Source organism: Rhagoletis pomonella, unplaced genomic scaffold, assembly GCF_013731165.1.
Source record: "Rhagoletis pomonella isolate Grant_MI unplaced genomic scaffold, Rhpom_1.0 Rhpom_scaffold_00004, whole genome shotgun sequence".
NCBI classification, from domain to species: domain Eukaryota; kingdom Metazoa; phylum Arthropoda; class Insecta; order Diptera; family Tephritidae; genus Rhagoletis; species Rhagoletis pomonella.
The window spans coordinates 31,578,307-31,593,409 of NW_023458558.1; the positions used below are offsets into that span (position 1 = coordinate 31,578,307).

A 15,103-nucleotide genomic window follows, 5' to 3' on the forward strand; every position below is an offset into this window, starting at 1 on the left:
ATAATGCATATGGCTAAAACCGAAATAAAGCATACATGCACAGTTTCGGATGAAAGCCGAAATAATGCATATGAAAAACCCGAAGTAATGCATACATGCACAGTTTCGGTTGAAAACCGAAATAATGCATATGAGAAAATACCGAAATTATGCATATGCATACTTTCGTTTTAAAAGCGAAATAATGCATATGAAAAAAAAACGAAGTAATGCATACATGCACAGTTTCGGTTTAAAACCGAAATAATGCATATGGTAAAAACCGAAATAAAGCATACATGCACAGTTTCGGTTGAAACCGAAATAATGTCTAAATGCACAGTTTCCATATGCGCAATTTCGGTGCCCCGCACAGCAGCGACCCACATAGTCACTCGTCCAATCTCGCGTGGTGCGCAGTCCGGAAGATGCCCTAAAGTGGCACCAGACAAGGCAGGAATTGCACTTGACTGATGTTTTGTTACGATATAGTCTGGACCGACATACCGAGAAGGACTAGGATATGCAGGCGGCGGAGCGTTGGTGGGGATGCGGTTGAGTCCGTGTGTGTCTATGGTTGTGTTGTGTTGGGGTGTGGTTGAGTTGGTGTTGTCTTGCTCGGGTGAACTCCGGTGTGCCGGAGAGGCGGTCCGGTATGCACAGCATGGGGCCACAAACTACTGGTCCACTGCCGGCCAGTTCTTAAGTGCAGACATGTGCGGAAGTAGCTCCACCCCTTGCAGGTGTTGCACCTGATCGAGGTGGAGTTTGGATACAACCGTCCCTGCGTTTGACTCTATGCCAGCCCTGAGCAGAAGATTACGGAGCAGATGTTGCCCAATGGAGGAATAACGTTTAAGAGATTTCGCCGACATAAACCAGATTAAATTGCCGAAAGAACAGCCCTTGCTCGGGTAAAACTCGGTTGTCGTGGGGACAGCCGTGTCATGCGGTAGTGCTCGCTATTGAAGGTTATGTTTGTCTACGGACAGCATTTGAATGAGACTATTTTTAAAAAGTAAATACCAGAGATTTTTTCGGGTAATAATAAAGATTCAGATATCTAGTTCTGCTATAAGTGTTTTATTTAAAATAAAAACAGCTCCAGATGGATCACCCTGATAGTAGCGTGCTCAAGGCCGTCTCAATCTCACTATATGTCACATGAAGATATTCTATTACTGTCCTGCGCCCAAGTTTTTTGAATTGTTGAAGGCAAACCTACGAAAAACTATCAAATACTAGTAAACATTTTGTATATCGTCGGTGATACTGTAAAACGTTCTATGTCACTTATTAACTCTGGTGCTTATTTGATCTGTTATCTGTATCTGATCGCTTCTGGAAATCGTTCATTTTCATCAGCCAAAGGTATACAGTTTTGTCATTCGTTTATTTGGATGTAACGATTTGTCGTTAGCACTTACTTTAGTAAGGACAAAACGTGGATTAGACAAGGATTAGAGTTTTAAGACATTTCACAGTAGCAAGATTTTTCATTTTTGAATTTTGGATTGTGTCGTTATTGCAGAAGACCATCGATATATGTAACTACTGTATAATTTTTGTTTTTTGATTTTGGAAGCTTATTCAGAAATGTTCTACATTTTACTTTCCATTGGCAACTATTTCCACCAGTACCAAGGCACTCCACATCATCATCGACACTTCTATACCCACAATGTATGCACAATAGGGTGGTCGAATAAATTTTTAAAATATTAAGCTCTCACCCCCTAGGATTTTTCTAAATAGACAGAATAACGTATTTTTTTTTGTAAAAAAAAAAAATATATATACAGTGATGAACAAACATGGTGTATCACTTTTTATTCCAGCCACCGCCATCTTTCCAACTTCTAATGACTTTCAGACTTTTGTTCTATATTCTTATTGGTACACCCCTATTCCCTCTCTCATAAAGATTTGAAGTCAATCCAACAACAATAATAAAACCAGCAGGCAAAAATGTAAATTAAGGCCAATGTTACAGTTATGCACTCACTCTCAGTTTTGCATTTGACAGTTATCTTTTACTTAGTTGGAAGTCAGATGACTTTTTTCTGTATTGTAATTTAATCAAGAAGTGATTACCAGTAAATAATATGGTTAATCAGGAAAAATAAATGTAAATAATAGATTTACTGCGGAAACGCGGGACCGTAGGAAAAGTGGCAAAAAATTATGGAGCTCGCCACGTGAAAATGTTAAGACTGAGAAAAAATATAGCCTAAATTGTTGTTAAGGACAAAGGAAGTCTGTAAAATAATATTACGGTCCGATATCTTCTGAACTTAGTAGCAAGAAGCGCTGCAGCCACTATTACAGAACCGCTTAAAGTACTAAAATTGAATGCAAATCAGTAGACAGCGGGGCGAAGAATTGTCAAATTGAACGCAAAGGCATAATATAAGAAAAAAAACCATTTCGATCAAAATACATGCGCGAGAGTGGTAGCATTTTGCCGGATCGCACGAAAACGGGACCGTTGCCTATTGGAATATGTTAGCCCTTACAGAATTCAATAAAAAAACAAAATTTTAAGATTTAATTGAAGGTTAGTTGGTCTGACAAGACTAAATTAATCGCTTTCAATCAGATGGCCGGGCATGGTATTGGACCAAAGACCCAAATTAAACCTAAGCGCATCATGTAAGGCAAACTGTGAATCACAGTGGTCGGTCAATAATAGTTTGGGGTTGTATTTCAAAAATATTGGTTGTCCGTTAGTACGCATTATGCGTAGAGAACAGTGTATGTTCATATTTCAACAAAATTTGCAAGATGTAGCGAAAAATGAGAGTTTCTGCTGAAAAATCACCCAAAACATACTGCATATGTTCGCAAAAACTGGATGCAAAAGCAAAAATTTGCTATTTTGAAATGACCTCCACAAACCGCGGACATGAATCTCATCGAGAATTCGCAAAATCAACTAAAAGCACAGCTTACTAAGTATCCAAGTCCGTCCAATGGAGTACATGAGCTGCGAAATCAAACCAAGGATATATGGAAGGATATACCTCCAGAATTTTTACAGAGATACAAATAAGGTACGCCAAATTGCACCCAGGAACTAAAAAAAGCAAAAGTATATTGAACATTGCGTTAACAATTCTGTTTTCGTGAAAATTGTCAAAAAGTTATTAAAAATATATAAGTGCAAAACTGTAACACATGCCTTAATTTACATTTTTGTCTGCTGGTTTTATTATTGTTGTTGGATTGACTTCAAATCTTTATGAGAGTGGGAGTAGGGGTGTACCAATAACAATATACAACAAAAGTATGAATGTCGTTAGAACTTGGAAAGGTTGCGGTGGCTGAAATAAAAAGTGTTACACCATGTTACAGTTTTGCCCGTCACTGTACATTTAGAACTGCCTTCAGGCCCATGAAGTTTTCCATCTACATACTTTATATGGAGACAAGCGCTTTTTGAAATGGTATCGATTTCTTGAAAATCAATAGTTTTCGATCGGTAAACTCTATTTCTCTTTAGGAGATTTCCAATAATAACACCCAATTATTTTTTTTAACCATTTTTTAATACTCATGATTTTTTATGGGTCACACCATTGCATTTTTTTGGGGGTTTTTGAGAGACCTATAGAAAATAGTTGATATTAAAAAACGGATTAATGAACAATCAGGTAATATCAGTCTCTTACAGAGAATCAAGGTTTTCCGATCGAAAAATATTGATTTTCAAAAATTCTATATTATTTCTACGAAAAAGTGTTTTTTCCAATATAAAATAATTTTTAATTTTTACTTTTTTAAAAGAATATTCTTTTTTTCATTTAGAAAAATTCTAGGGGTGAGAGCCCCACATTTTAAACAATCGCACGTTTAGACCACCCTAATGTACAAGCGCCCCAACCAACAGCAATAAAAGTTAACAAGTTTGAGTAGCCACGGGCAAAGTACAACATGTGTAGTACATTTTGAGAGCCAAGAAAAGCACGTTGAGCTTTTTCACATTTTCACTTAGTTGACGATTCGTAGCGTCGGCAAATAACGCTCAGTTTTCAATTAGTTGTGGAGCGGTTCGGTTGGCATTGCGCGCTAGTAAAGAAGCTACGATAACGTTTAGTCTTCTGTTGGAAACATAAAATGTTTTGATATTGTTTCTAATAAATAGCATATGAAATAAAAGTATATACATAAATGTGTTACAAATTTATATAAAAATTGATTTAAAGTACGAGTATGTCGAAGATTTGGGCAAGCCTATTGTCTTTATGTTTATAGGTACATACACATGCGGCGTGATTATTATTTTGGGTGTTACAAAGTGCTTTAAGTCGAAGCCTAAGCTATACATATACACACACAAGACTAAAATAAGTAACATGAACATTTATATATGTACATATATTTTTTTGGTGAACAATTAAACGCACATTTGCGTTTTTGTTTTGTAGCGCATTTCATGTCTCTGCAGATTTCTGTTTTTCTTTTCATTGATTGCGTACAAAACAAAACACATTTACGGTGTCAAATTCAGCATCGCATTAACCGACCAAGGGTTAGGGCGGGGGAGGTTAGTAGTAGATGGGGAAACCAGCTCCGACAAGCACGCAGTTACTTACATATTTCCAAACAGAATTCGATTAGTCAGATGAAGCCATAAGGTGTTTACGAGGCGATACTGGTCGATGCTGCTGGAATATTTTAATTTTGGACTGTTTTTAGCGCAGTGTTTGTGTAAGCATTTTGCGTTGTTGCTATACAAATGTATGTGGCATATGTAGAGGGCCATCTTTGATTATAGAGAGCAACTATCAAAAAGCGTCAAGGTTATTAGCGTAGTTGTAGGGAAATTTTAAAATTTGCAATACAAAAGAAATACGAATTAAAAGAAAAATAAAGAGTAAAACTAAAAATAGCTGAGTGCCCTATAGCCCTTTAATATCGCAACTAATAGCCATAAGTGTCTCGTTAATTATTGCTTCTTATTACGTCTGCATCTTATTACGATTGCGTGTGCAGGTCAAGTGAGTGAATAAAATAAATTAGAATAAAACTGAATAAATAATTGGTTATGTGCTTTGCAAACCAACTAGTATTTAAACATTTTAATCTAATAAAAAATAATCCTTTCATAATTAACAAGCGCGCTAATCGAGTGAATGAAAAAAATAAATAAAATAAAACTGAGGAACTAAATAAATGCATTTAAAAATTCACTTTTAATTACAATGTCATTATATAATAAAAGTAATAGCTATATGTATGTAAAGACAGGTTCAAAATCGGTATAAAGTACAAAATCCTTCAAATCAGTAAACGTGAAAAATTCATTAAAAGGTCGCACCAGCAGATCAAGTTAAGTTAGTAAGTATAATCGTATGCACTATCCCTTTTTGTTAGCAAAAAAAATCCCATTATACAGTGCCGGCCAATTGAATAGCGTCTTTTCATTGATTTTTTATAACAATATAGGTAGCATGTTTAAGATAATCTAAACTTGGACGAATTGCTAAATTAATGTATCAAGTATATGCAAATTTTTAAGTTTTTGCCTAATGGTAAAAATTTAAAGAAAAAAGAAAACATATTTTGCCTTCGTAGAATTTTACAATGTTATTGAAAATATGAAGAAATCGATGATTGCGGTGAAAGGCACACAAAATTACTCATTTATGTCAAAATTAAATAATTCCACTTACTTATGTAAGTATCAAAGATATAACATTTAGTTACCTGAGTTTGTTTTTCTACTTTATAGAAATGTTTTTGTCCCATTCATAGATTGGCTTGCTATTGATTTGTTTTAAATAAATGAATTAATTAAAATTCCTGAACGGCCTTTTCCCCTAATTTTTTCGAGACATTGAATCCCTTTTTGAATCCGAATTTCGTGTCCTCCTGAAGCAAAGGCGCCTTCATACAAAGACCTAGACAAAGTTATTTTCCCCTTAGGTGTTTTAAAAGTAGGGAAGTCCAGCGCTTTAAACTTGCCGGCACTGTATTTAAATAAATATTTTAAAAATAAATTTTATACAGCTTTCATTCTCTCAAACGCTCTTCAAGTGACCTGTTGGAAAATGAGGAGCGCTTCTAAATAAACGTTTTCAGGTAGAACCCTGCAATAAGACCTTTGCTATCTACTTAAAGGCAATAATGCAAAGCACCAGTCTAATTCATTTCTAAATTATTGAAAAAATAAGTATGAAGAAATACCAATTTTCAACAAAGCAGCGCAATTTAGATACTTTCATCTCCTGCATTTCTAAGAAGACGACCATCATTTTTAGAAGCTGTATTAGAAGGCCTCCCAATAGCGCTGTCATTCGAAAATTCAAATGTGTCACTATTTTTTTTTTTTAAATGTTCCCCTTCTAAGGGAAGCTGAATCGGCAGACCTTGAAACTCTGACCATTCCATACAAAATAAAAATGATTAACGAATTGAGCACGAAAGCCCTAACGCTTCAAAAAAAAAAAAAACAGAAACAAGAAATCCAATTTTGAAGAAAGCTTAAAAAAATGCAGAAAATGCAGTATCCCAGTCGAAAAAGTAGTAATGCATTACATGCCTGATAAATAATATAATGTACCTCTTATGAGTTCTCGATAATATTACTGCTAACTATGTAATCAGCATTCATTTCTCGATACTAGGTAATGCAAAACTGAATGCCCAACTTTTCTTATGACATCGCCTTGGGGAAAGTAATGCATTTTCGGATGTGAAAAGTGTTGTCTTACCGCTTATTTTTTCGATTACTATACATTACATTTTCCAACTGGGATGTTTTGGCAAGCAGAAAATTTTTTTGTTTTACATCGTCTTCATCACAGACACGTGTTTCTCCCCTTTGCCGCATCGTTTAGTGATGGTTTGTTTATACCACAGTTTAATTATAAAAAAAAAATACCCATAACAACCCAGCGCTGCCTAAGAGCTATTCAAATGCGAGTGTCTGCCAGTGATGCCAGGCGTTCTCTATTAAATTACGCTAAATCAACCAAAAAAGTCAATAAATACTCATATCATTAATCACATATTCTAGTCTTAGATCTCCTAAGGTTAAAAATGCATTCGAAAAAGGGATTCGATTTGTGTTTGCAGGTGTGTATGTACATACATATGTACAATGTACATTGTTCATTAGGGGTTAAAACTAGAACAACTAAAATCACTTAGCTCAGAAATAATTTGTATGTACATCCGTATGTATTTAGTCTGGTCAAAGTTGACACAAGGTAATATTTTTTTTATTATTCGCAAGACAGCAAAAGCAAAATACAGAGCAATACTTAAAATATCTGAGCGTTTTATATGCCTTTAATATCTCAATTAACAGCTATAAGTGTCTCGTAAATTAATGATTCTAATTACCAAGTACATCTGCAGGTTACGCGCGCGTGCTACTCGACTTAATGAATAAAATAATTTGGGATGAAACTGAATAACTGTATGTACTTTGTTAATTATATGCAATTTCAGCGTCATTATCTAAAAAAAAAAAAAAATTATGTTTGTCTGACGTCGGCTTAAAGTACGATATTCTTCAAATAATAATGGAATTTGTAGAAAATATTCATAAAAAATTTGATGTACTTATTTTACAAAAAGTCACACTAGCAAAGCAACAATCGTATGCACCATCGCTTCTGTTACCAAAACAATAAATTATATAAACATATGTACATACATACATACAAATAACTTAATATTTTATAAATAAATTTCATACAATACTCGCAAAACATTAATTCTCTCAGACGTTCTTCAAGCGATTTCATTGAATTAAATATTTTATTTTTATTTTTTTGTCTCGTCACCATGGACACGTTTTTCCCCCTTTCCACACGCTTTAGAGACAATTAGATGCTTAGTTAAACACCAATCTAATGCGAGTGCTTACCAGTGATGCCAGACGTTTTGTATTACATTATCTTTCTTCATCTTGGGCCGAGACCAAACAACTTCTCTCCCTTGCGTGGTTACGCCAGTTGTACATCCCGTGAGCATACGGGTCTTCTGCACTTGGTCCTTCCATTGTATTCGTGGGTGCCCTTTCTTTCGTTTTCGAAATTTCTTTAATTTCTGATTCAGCACGGTAATAAATGAAATAACTAGTGAAACAGTTACTTCTTCGTCAGCAAAAACTAATAAAGTGTCGTATGGGAATGGAGTTCCTTTAAAATGACCTTGTTTTTTTGCAAGACTATTCTATGGAGCTTTTGTTGAAGTCACAAGTATAGCCGAAATGGATTCGTTTGTTAACAAAGTTCTGTGTATCATCTGAAAGGCACTGTTCCATAGTGTGCTTACCTCCAGAACCAAACTGTATGGATTTTATTTACCATGTGCCCTTTGTGCTTTCTTGTACTTCCCATTTGTAATTATTTATACTGCTTTTGAAAGAAGCTAATATGCGTTTGCATTTTGTCAAAATTGGCTGTAACATTGGCAGGTACAGGACAACTTGCACAAGTAGTATGGTGTGCAGGGTTGCCACTGACGAAAAAAAATATTTACCATCCACTTGAAAAAAATCTACCAAATCTGGGAAATGTCTACCAATAACCTTTTTATAATTATTTTAATAAAAACTATAGTTTTGTTATTTTTTTATTTTTTTTAATTAAAACTATAGTTTTTTTTTATATTTTTTTTTTGTTATTTCAATAAGAATTAAAATTGTTTTTAAGAACTTTTTATTTAACTAGTTATACGGTATTTGAGTCATATTATTGGCATATTCTCAATTTCCTTCAACCAAAATCGGAAGTGAGGGAACTAAAGGCAACAATGAAACCTCATTATTTGAAAAACTTCAACTCGAGTTATTATAGACAAATACAGTGACTAAAAAGGTGATTTTTTCTAATATTCGCAATATTTTTCGAGTAAAATTTTTTTATTGCTTTAACTAAATCCATAAAAATCGACGATTCAAACTATATACAACATATAGAAAAATTCCAAAAATTTTCGTCTAAATTTCGAATTTTTTACTCTGAATTTTTAGAACAATTTAAGGTAGGGAGTTTTAAAGCAACTACTATTTGATTATAGCCAACAATGTGCTGCTTAAAATTCCCGTTGATTTTTTTTATTTTTTTCCATTGATAAAAAATGGCTTTGATTTATTTTTTTTTTTGCGAACAATCATAGTGCGTAATTACATACTTGTTAATTTTTTCTTTATATTTAAATAATCATTTAAAATATTTAGGCAATCAAAAGCTCCTCCGGATTCCAGTAAAATTAGTTTTGAATGGAGCGCGATATGTTCGCCTTATATCGATATACATTTATACGTATGTAATTATATAAAAAGTATGCAAAGAAATTTATAATATATTTAGAGATAACTACGAAAAATAAATCGGGAACGGAAAGTTCATCAAAAATCTACCAAAATGAGAAAAAATTTACCTTTTTACCAACCCAAATTTTTTCTACCAATTTTGGTAACAATTTACCAAAGTGGCAACCCTGATGGTGTGTGAAAAGCTCGTCAAACAACTTTATTGTCTATAAGCCACGCGCTGTGAGTCAGCAACGAGCCCCTCGTAAATTTACGAGGCAAATTTGATGTGCAAACGAGCTCGTAAACTTCAGTGTTGCCGAGGGCTCGAAATTTTTATACTAAAATTTATGAAAAAATAATGAAAATAAATGTCAAAAATAATACGCGAATGAAATGAATGAATTTCATCCACTAACTGTATGGACTTACATAGGTTTTCTGCTAATTTTCGGCATTTTCGATTGTATTTTAGCCAAGAGTGATAGAGACAAGATGGCGGGATGTTATGGAAAATACTACGAAATAAAAATTGCTTCACCTATTTACACCTTTTCGCAAAGAGGGCGTTCCCATAAAAGCCTCTTAAACTTACGAGTTTTACACGGTTTAAGACTTTACGAGTTTAAGGGAATCCCCTAAATGATTCCCACCCCGAAAATTCAGAAAATGTGTATACATAGACAGTCGTTTATTCATATTGGCATCACTACCAAATGTTTATGCCATTCCTTGTGTTATTTGGCTGTGAGTACATGTGGCGTGAATGGACCATCGATGTTTTGTTGCTATCGACTTCTTCTTCAAATATAGCTCAATTGCGCGGAGTTTTCTCTCTGTTTATTTATACATTTCGGCACGTGTTCTTCTCTGCGCTCTTAAAAAGCTTTTCAAAGTAAAAACATAAAAAAATGCTACTATTGTATTTAGTATTATTTGTTTAAACAAATAGATACGTACATATTTGACCGTATAGTTTTGCGAATAGTTATGTACATACATACATATGTACATATGTAAGTATGTACATATGAACAATACCATAAGCTAAATTTACATGAACGTAAAAAGTACGCAGTAGAATTTGTTTGTAAATATTACAAGGGGTTGTTGCTCTGTCTGCTGAACTTTTTTGTAGTCATTACCAATACAGTTTATGCGTTTTAAGATGGTGTGCATGTAATATGTATTTATCTCCACGTGTTCAGAAAAAATTATTTTCGATATTTTAGTTAATTAGTCGTAGAGCTTATGTTAATTTTTTTTTTATTTCATTATTATTTTTTGTGAGTGTATGAAATTGATAAAATAGCTGCCTTTCCTTATTTTAAGTTCAGGCGTGGATACTAAGCTGATTGACTCAGGTTTTCCAAACCGGTTTAATTAATATTTTTAGGCGGTTTTACGCAACTGAAATCCCTCAGACACATCGACCGGAATCTGTATATATATCTATATATATATATATCTATATATATATATATCTATATATATATATATCTATATATATATATATATATATATCTATATATATATTCCGACGAACTGATAACCTCCTCTCTTTTTTGAAGTCGGTTAAAAAGGAAACCCGAAAGAAGATCCTAATAATGACGACTAGAGCTGCAAAACTATCGATGGACTATTCGATATTTTCGATAGTTTTCGATAGGCCTCACCATTCGATAGCATCGATACTATCGGTAAGAGATAAAACATGAGATCCTTACTACGTCACTATTTATATTGAATATGGAAATATTAGTAGAAAAAACGGAAATGTTAGTTTGAATCAATAATTTAGTGTGCTTTATTAAAGACAACAAAATTAGTTATTTTAAGCAACAAAAAAAAAGACACGTTGCTAGTGTAAATTTTAAACAATTAACAAAAAAGGAAAATTCGAACTTTTCGAGTTATTAAAACTTTGAGTTTTTTAATTCGATTACAAGTTTGAGGTAGCTAGGGCTTACTGTAGATCTTTGGCAATTTTTTGTTTCCGATAGTATCGCGATAGTGGCTACCATTCAGCGATAGTGGTGTCAAATTGAAACTATCGATAGTGCCATCGATAGTTTTGCAGCTCTAATGACGACTTTGAAGTGGGAGTAGTAGGGTCAGCAGTGGAGTCACCTCTGGTTATCATGTGTTACTCAGATTCTGATGTTAGCGAATATTGTGATGGTCATGAGTCATGATTCAAGCTCTGAACCATCACCTTCGAAAAAAGCTAGAGTTAAACTTATGAACAAGTTTTGTTGCATATTTTAAGGGGACATATTTGTAGTTCTGTAGACTTTCACATTCTTTGTATGAAGATTTGGTCTGTTAATATCTCTAGTAAAATTTTCTAGAACATTTTAAATCTTGCCATTTATTCTCACTTTCTTTCCAAAAATGAGGTAAAAGCAACCATATGTTTCAGAACTCCGCTCCGGTATGAATTTTAACCCTATTTTCCAGTTCTTCTAAAAAATTCAGACGAAAAATTGCAAAATTAATATGGCCATAAAAAAATTTGAGCTGAGCATGCAAAAAGATATTGAGGATAGATATCTATTAATACAGTAAGTCAAGTATCACCTAAATATTTGGGGTATTCACAACGGCGTCGTAAGTGTCGTATTGTTGTATGGAAAAACTTTTGTCTATATTTCTTTGTCGAACTATCTTGATTATCTGATGAATTTACATACCTTTATCGCTTACAGGTGTCTTTCTAATATTTTATACCTAGCATTTGCAAGGCCTGGGTACTCACACAGAAAATGTTCGACACTTTCTTCGTTGTCTTCAAGCTGAGACAGTGCTATTCTTGCCGCCTGTATGTCGGGTGCCAGTACCCCAAGATGGCTGCTACAATTCTGTATACTTCTGTTCTTACTCTATTAAGTAGATCCCTTGAAATTTTGCGCGTTTGTATATTTGATTACCTGTTCTCAGCCTGTCCAAGGAAATGCAGATTCTCTTGCTTTTCCATTTTCATTTCGATGGTCGCATTTTTTTTTATTTTTTAACTTTTTTATAAGCCCCTTTTAGGCCGAAAAGGAAAAGACTTCAATATTTTAACGGTCTGATTAAATACCAAATTAGCTTTGCTCCGAAAACACCCTGTAAAAGTATCTAAAGTTAAAAAATAAATAAAAAAACCATGCGACCATAGAAATGGAATCCCTAACAAGAACAGCAAACATATTTGTTTAAGACTTTCTAAAAAGTAATTGCAAACCAGTTATAGTCATAAAAAGAAAAAATCTTTCTAGACTTTTGATCGAGTGTTTTTTTGTTATATGTCATTGTTCTTGTAGGCTGGTCGACCTAATTTTCGAAATGTAATTTTTATCAAAACTCATCATTTTTATTTTAAAGAACCTTCTTTTCCTCTGTTTTTTGTTGATATTTGTAATAAAGAATCGCCCCTGATGATGCTAAAGTAGTTAGCGAAACGTTGGGCAAAGAAGTGGAGAAAGTGTCTTTCTTGCACATGGAAAATTAAATCCCTATTTTTGAAGGTCATATTAAAGGTCAAAGGTATTTTTCGTAAAATTTTTACTTCAAAAGTTAAAACGTTACATTTATTTCGCTATCTATTCTCGCCTGGCTGAATATATTGTTGCTCTTTCTGTAGCCGATGCTATTACTCAAGATTTTACAGGCTTCACCAAGACCTAGAAATTCCGCTTGGAAGATGCTTGTATATTTACCTAAAGGTAGAGACAGCGAACGCCGAGTTCTCAAAGGTAGGCTGCTGCTCGAATCCCGCCATCCATCATGGATTCGTTGGTGTATAGAGTGATAGCATCTTTATAGGTCACCCGGTCTCTTTTCCATCGTACTTGCACTCTACAGCTACTTTCGAGATTGACTCTCTGAGTCTGACCGCCACTTCTTTCAGATGAAGATCGATAGGGATCAGGTTGAGCAGAGCACTCATCGCTTGTGAAGGCCAGGACCTTAATGTACTCGTTACTCCTGCAGCTGGTGCCTTTTGTATGCTTCTTAGTTTACTTGTATTATATTGTTTGTAGCGGTATAAACACATCCACATCATAAGTTTATGTTTTTGTCTCCAGTCTCTGGTGAAGAGTATCTTGCAGCTTGCTACGTTCGCTGTTTTCCTACAATTCCTCAGTCATGTTTGCAATCCAGTACGACTCCAAGATACTTTACGCTATACGGAAGATGAGAATTATTAACGTCGACATCTGCAGAAAGTGTGGTGAGGAAAGACCAAAGGAAAGTCTGGAACATCCTTTGCCTATAAACCGAATTGACAAAAACGCCTTAATACTTCTTGGGGTCTATCCATTCGAGATGACCTCTCAGAAAAAGAGCTGAAAGCACTGCTGATATTCGTCCTAAAGCGACGGCATACTAAATGATGTGTACTGAAGCTCATAACGGTTCGCACTCCATCTGGTATCGTAATGGAACATAAGGTCCATGTGTGGCTCTTGTCAGCCAGCTAAAATCCTAACTTAACCTTACACTGAGGGAAATAATGCATAGTAAAAATGAATACTTTATATTTGATTATCGTTTAAAAATGTTCGTATTTAAAAATTATATTTTCATACAAAATTTATTACGCACGTATTTGACTGTTCACGTCTGAGAATGTATATGTAAGTGTACATACGCACCCCAAGAATGCAGAGCGCCGCTCTGAGAGCGGTGACAACACACACATACATACATGTTTATCCGTACAAATCGCGTGCTATGGTGTTGATGGATATTCAACATTTGAAAGCAAATTTATATGCCTGGGTGTAGCTGAGTGCGCAAAGATGCTTGCCACAAGTTGTTGATATCCGGAGATGGTCGGGTTCGAATCCCACTGCAGGCAACATGCAAATTAAATTTTTTGTTTAGTTTTTGTCTTGATTATTCACTTCACGGATGCTTTTTCAGAACAAACGCGGTCATTTTAATATGTGCGTAATTGAATTGAATATTTACCAATATACAGTACTTTCGTTGACGTTTATAGTAAGATCTATTACGTTTCTATTTGATTTTAATATTTTTTCCTCTCAGTGTACATAATCTTACAATGCGTAACGTAATAGGCACACATAAATAAACAATTTCAGCAGTATTACCGAATAATTAAAATTAAAACGGTTTAAATAAGTTTTCATAGCACAAACACCAAAATGTTGTATAGACATACTTATGTGTGTAAATATATATATATTATTTTTATTTGCTCTAATTGAAACACGTTTTTGTAATTCAAATTTACACTAAAGCTTTGGTATGTTTGGTTTATACATGCATACCTATTTATATATGTACATATGTATGTATATGTACAGACAATCATATGTACATAATAAGCAGGGCCACGAGTTTTGCATTTATAATTCCTCAAGCAGACATTACAAAAATACAAATGATCGTATATATTAAAAAGGTATATTTTATGCCAATTCGAACATTTAAAACGACACTTTGTTGGCTTTTTATATGTATAAACAATGTTTGGTTGTAGAGTATATTGAAACAGTAGCAACAAGCTATGAGATAATGAACAAATCAACACATGTCAAACCGAGAACTGTGCGTATATTTAATAGTCTTTTATTCTAATTTACTGGCTGTTTTACATTTTAAGGATGCACCGTGGCCTAAATGTCGGTTTTTCTGGTGTTAATATTACTTTTTCTTATTGCTTTGTTTTACACAATACAGAAAAAGATAGGAATGGTAAATTTTCTTTTGTAAAAAGCCACCATGTAATAAGGATATTAGAACAAATTTTAATCTTATTGTTTGCTACCTAATAAATTATTAGAACATACAAAAATTTGGCTAAGTTCGGCTAAAATGTAGTTATTAAAGAATAAGAGT

At 34.0% G+C, this 15,103-nt stretch overlaps 1 protein-coding gene across 4 annotated transcripts in view; it reads left to right on the forward strand.

The window, feature by feature from the left end:
* The first annotated feature begins 4,002 nt into the window (after window positions 1–4,002).
* Window positions 4,003–15,103, forward strand: part of LOC118737449 — a 43,066-nt gene continuing 31,965 nt past the window's right edge. The window contains exon 1 of one of the 4 annotated variants that reach the window (XM_036467944.1): window positions 4,003–4,979. The gene's annotated coding sequence lies outside the window, so the exon portion shown is untranslated. Of the gene's footprint in view, window positions 4,980–5,225; window positions 5,320–15,103 lie in introns of those variants that run through there. The other 3 variants (XM_036467945.1, XM_036467946.1, XM_036467943.1) reach the window with 3 other exon arrangements.